The sequence below is a fragment of the Pteropus alecto genome, unplaced genomic scaffold, assembly GCF_000325575.1.
Source record: "Pteropus alecto unplaced genomic scaffold, ASM32557v1 scaffold43, whole genome shotgun sequence".
In the NCBI taxonomy this organism is placed as follows: domain Eukaryota; kingdom Metazoa; phylum Chordata; class Mammalia; order Chiroptera; family Pteropodidae; genus Pteropus; species Pteropus alecto.
Window position 1 is genome coordinate 3,179,755 of NW_006435764.1, and position 5,507 is coordinate 3,185,261.

A 5,507-nucleotide genomic window follows, 5' to 3' on the forward strand; every position below is an offset into this window, starting at 1 on the left:
TGCTTATGGGGAGGAGGCCCCAGCCGCTCCCTGTAGGAACTACAGGCCATCTTGGAGGCTGCTGCCACAAAGACAGACTCTTGAAAGCATCCAAGATGACGTTACATTCTTGGCCCAGCGATAGACAAAGAGATCAATAGAATGGTACAGAGTGTAGAAATAGACCCATACACATATGGGTCATTGTTTTTTGCCAAAAGCATAAAGGCCAATTAGTAAAAAAAAAAGATAGTGTTTTCAACTAATACCTCTGAAACCACTAAATATTCATATGTGGAAAAAAAGAACTTTGATTGACACGTTATGCCATATGTAACAATGAACTCGAAATGGATCACAAATCTAGAAGCAAAATTTCTAGAAGAAAACAAAGGAGAAAAATCTTTGCGACCTTGGATTAGGCCAAGATTTTTAAGATACAACCCCACCCCCAAAATGGATAAATTAGATTTCATCAAAAGTAAGAATCTCTGTTCTTTGAAATACACGATTGAGAGAATAAAAAGTCAAGTCACAAACTGGGAGAAAATATTTGCAAATCGTATATCTGAGGAAAGACTTGCATCCAGAATATACAAATATACTTGTATCCAAACCACACAAAGGCAGTAATAAAAAGGTAAACAACCCAATAAAAACGAACGAAAGGTTTGAACAGAGAAGATAGAGGGCTGGCGAACAAGCCCACGAAATGATGCTCGATGTCGTTTGTGGTTAGGAAAATGCAAATTGAAACCACGAGACGATATCGTGCTGTACCTCGTAGGATGTCTACAATTTCAGAGTCGCAATGCCAAGCGTTGGCAAGGGTGTGGAGGGACTGGAGCTCTCACGCTCGGCTGGTGGGAACGTTAAACAACCGTTTCTTCAAAAGCTAAACATTTACCTCCCATACAACTCAGTCACCTCACCCCTAGGCATTTACCTAAGAGAAATAAAAGTGTATGTTCATACAAAAACCTGTGCACAAACGTTCACAGCAGTTTTATTTGTAGTGGCCCAAACCTTGAAACTACCCAAACATCCATCGATAGGTGAATGGTTAGAAACCAACCATATACATCCACACGGAGGAATATTATTCAGCAATAAAAGGGAGCAACTTTTGATCCATGTGACAATATATATGAACCTCAAAATGATTGTACAGACCAAAAGAATCTGGGCAGAATGAGAGTACGTATTATGTGATGCTATTTATATAAAATTCTAGAAAACGCGAACACTCTAGAGTGGCAGACAGCAGAGTGGCATTTTCTCAATGCAGTGCACCATGCGCGTGGGGCCAGGGCTAAAGAAGGGACCCGTTTGGAGTAAGGACACCTGGATTCCAGTGGCCCCTCTGGCCACTCAGAGCTAATGACTTTTGCCGAGTCACTTCCCTTCTCTGCGCCTGGGTCCCCTCCTCTGTGTGTCGCGGGGGGATGGGAAGAGGGGACAGCCCGTGAGCTTCTGGCGTTAGTACCTTTACCAGCCGGACTGCTGCAAGGCACCTGCTGCGTGGGAACAGGCACAGCGCCCCGGGCTCCTGATTCAGAGGACCTGGGCCCAGTCTGCGCTGCCAGCCTCCGCTAGCCGGGGGCCAAGCCTGCCCGGGCAGTTGGCCTGGCCACTTCTCAGCACCCGCCTTCCCAGAAGCCAGTTAGGAGGCACCAGCGGGACCTGCTCTCCCAGGGACAGGGACAGAGTGTCCCAGCAGTACTTCTGGGGCTCAGGAGGCCAGCCCCAGAAGGTGGACGTAGGTGATCAACTATCCGGGTCTGCTCAGGTGGAGGGGGCTTCCTGGGATGCGGGATTTTCCGTGATAAAACCAACCTGGAATGTCTAACAGAGCCACCGCCCATGATGCCACCTCCTCCTTCCCCTCTGGCCACCTCTTCTTCCCAAAGAGGACAGTAGCCTGTACCGAGCACCAAAAAAGCCACTGCTCCTACAAGTGGGACCTGCTCACTGACTTCTCTGCCCCCGTCTCTGGGGTGAATAAAACCCAGCGTTGCCATCAGTGGGGAGCTCGGCACCTCCCTCCACACGGACCCTCAACCCCGCTGGGAACCCATGAGCAGAATGCATCAAAAGTCCTTAAAATAGTCACCTTCTCTGACTCAGCAGCTCTCTTTCTAGGAAACACCCCCACCGAAATGATCGGACACGTGGGAAATCTGCACATATGCTAAAGAGATTTGTAAAACAGTCAAAACTTGGCAACAGCCTAAATACGCATCATTGGGGATTAAACAAAGACGCCCGTGTGACGTTGCCGAGCAGCTCTGCTCAGGGTGCGGAGGTGCGTTCAGTGTCCAGAAGGTTCCATGATACGTTAGTGCCTGGACAAAGTTCCCAAATAGCAAGTAGTCATTCTACCAACAGGAAACAAAATATTTACACCTGGGAGACTTGGAGAAAGGACCGTAGGTGCCCCGCGCTTACCTCTGGAGGCGGGGGCGGCTATCGGCTGGTTTGGACATTTTTCTCATGCATTCCTATATTGTTCAAACAGTTTAGGTGAGACTTTGTTTGCATAGCCAGAGAAATCAGTCACGGTAGTTTCCGGTTTATAATGTTTTCCTATAAAGGTGTTCCCTGGGGACATGGTGGCCGCAGCAGATCTAGAACTCCGTCCCTGGATATTCGGGAGCTGGGTCAGTCCCAACTTGTTCCCTGGAAACGGCGGGGGGGTGGGGTGGGCAAAGGAGCTAGATTTGGGTCTGATGAGACAAGAGTCTTTTGTCCTCAAACTTGGAAGTCAGCCCTGCTATAAATTTTGCTTTCTTGGAAAGGTCTAGGAGGCTGAGGACGTTAGAGATGTCGGGAAGGACGCTTCGGTTTGAAAAATGCAGGCACCCGCCTCGAACTCCCCGCGGTTGCCATCGGGCCTGTGTAACCCGGAGGTCTGGGAGGTGATCAGCCGTCTTCAGGTACAGCTGGATCCAGGTGCTCAAACAAAGTCCCTCCGCCATCTTTCTCTTCCTCTTTCTTGCTGTCTTCTTTCAGTTACGCTCGCCTCTGCTTCTCTTCCATGTTATCCTTAGGCCCTGCGTTGCATCTCGTACCCTTCATGGGGTACGAGAAATGCCTGCTGGAAACCCCAGGCAGCTTTGTGAGTCTTGAGCCAAATGACAGCGCCCTCTGCTGGGAAAACTCCCAGGAATGCTCTGCTTGCCCCACCCAGCCTGGGCCACATGGCCGCCCCTGGACCAGGGGACGTGGGGTTCTAGGATTGCCAGGCTCCTCCAAACCACATTGAGGGGGACAGAGAGTATTAGAATTTTTCAAAGGAAAGGGGAATCCTGATCCACCAGAAAAACAATCACGGAACCCACGATCCACTACGGCCTCACTCCATAGGTGCTGGCATTTGTTTGCACAGCTGGCATGTGCTCAGAGCTTTATAGCTTTACAACTTCCAAGACTGCCACTTAAGCATGGACATTTACAGACCTTGGCCACTCTGATGCCCAAACATCCCAGAAAGGGAGACGGAATCATTCTTCTTTTATTAATGAGGAACCTGAGCTTCAGAGGGACTGAGTAAATCGCTCCAACTCACCAGGGAGTAGCAGAATAGGGACTAGCAGGCGGGCCCTCTGCGTTTAAATCTTCTTGTACTACTCAGGCTGTGAGGCGTCAACACCATCTTCATCACCACCGCCATCAATGTGAACATCCTACCGCCACCACCATCAACGACGACCCACCCTCACCGCTGGGATCCCCGACACCACCATCAACAACGGCATCGCCGTCACCATTAGCAACAGCCCATCACCGCCACCATCACCGTCATCAACTCTGCCACCACTACCATTAAAAAAAAAAACAACCCATCACCACCATCACCAACAACACCGTCACCATAACAACGAAAACCTGACCATCGCCATCCGCTGGGCAACTCATCCCGGAGCCCTAGGTCTTAGCTGTAGACACAGCCAGGGAACTGTGAACCTAAACCAGAAAGGAGAAGCTGGTTGAATCAGATTTTCCTAGCGGGACCTCTTTCTGGGCCTGGGCCCAGCTCTTTTGTGGCCGGAACCCAGCGTTCCACTCACAGCTTTGCGATGCCTCTCGGAGGTGGCTGAGCTGATCCCAAAGGCCTGTGATCGTTTTAGGGGGAGAAATACACGTGAGTCACTGGGGCTGACATTCTTTGGGATCTGACAAGGTTTCTACTTTGGGAACTTACTAAGTTTGGCTCAGCAGCGATTCACCCAGCATGCAGGCCAGGGAAGCTGGGGACATTGCCCTCCTAAGAAGCGTTGCTGAGGCTGCTGGAGGCTGCGGGAGGCGCTTGGGGCTACGCACTGTCTTTTGTTGACTCCTTTGTGCAACTTGGAAAGGAACTGAGTTTCAGAGATGGAGTGGGGGCCCCCAAGATTACACAGTGAATAGCAGGAAGAGGTAGACCTCAAACCCAAGCTTCTGTGACTCCAGAGCCCACAGACGTCAGCGCCCCACGCTGTCGCCACGCTTCACTAGGCTGGCCTTCTGTCCCTGCCACTCACCCATGGGCCTGGGAGCCCCATCTGAATGAGATCTCTCTGGCTTTCAACCAGCTTTCTGGGAGAATGGCTCAGTGGTCCTGAGGGGTGCCGAGGGTGTCCTCCATCAAAGTCTGCTATGGGAGCAGCGGCATGGCAGGAGGCCTCTCTGGGGTACCGAGTGCCCCCTTGGGCTGCCACAGGGTAGGGTTCTGTGTCAGTCAGGGTTCCACCAGGAAAGAGATGACTCGAGTTGGGAAAACCGCCGAGGGCAGGAAAACTGTGAAGGGTGGGCAGCGCGCCACACCTCAGGGCTACCGCCACCCTTATTTAGGCTAAAGGGATCAGGGAAGTCACCACTATCCGAACCTGGAAGGAGAGACTCTCACAGAGGGCTGCCCGAAGGGAAGATGTGACCTTCAATCCAGGGACACAGCCTGCCCGAGGTGACCCCAAAGGAGAGATGTCGTGACGTGAGCATTGTGATCCAGACCCGAACTGTGATGGTGTTGGAGGAGAGAGACCAGACCGAAATGACCCCAAAAGACTTTTGGGGAGGCAGGACAGGGGCACCCTGTGCAGCAGTTCCTCGGAGACCTGGCCCCAGGAAAGGAGGGCACCCCTGGGCCCAGGGTCCCCGCCAACCGGGACGTGACGTCCCCGGGTGAGGGTCTGGCCCTGGAATGTGGAGGCAGGAGGTGCATGATGAGAGAGAGAAAATGTCCTTGGTTTGGGGAATCCTGGAATGTGGCTGAGGCCAGAGGCTGAAATGTCACAGGAACAGAGGTGTCTGGTGGCGTTTCCTACCGTGAATGGGGGTACCTCGGGAAGGGGAGGCAGGTGGCTAAAGGAGGGAGGAGCAGGACACTCATCCAATCGCAGGTCTTCCAGCGGGTCCAGGGTCCTCAAGAGGCTACAGGTGGCCCCGGATACAGCATCTGAAGACCAACGTGCACACAACCCTGTCTGCGGCACCCCCATCCTTGGGGGTGGCTCACTATTCCTGCAAGGAGCTCTCACTGCCTCTTT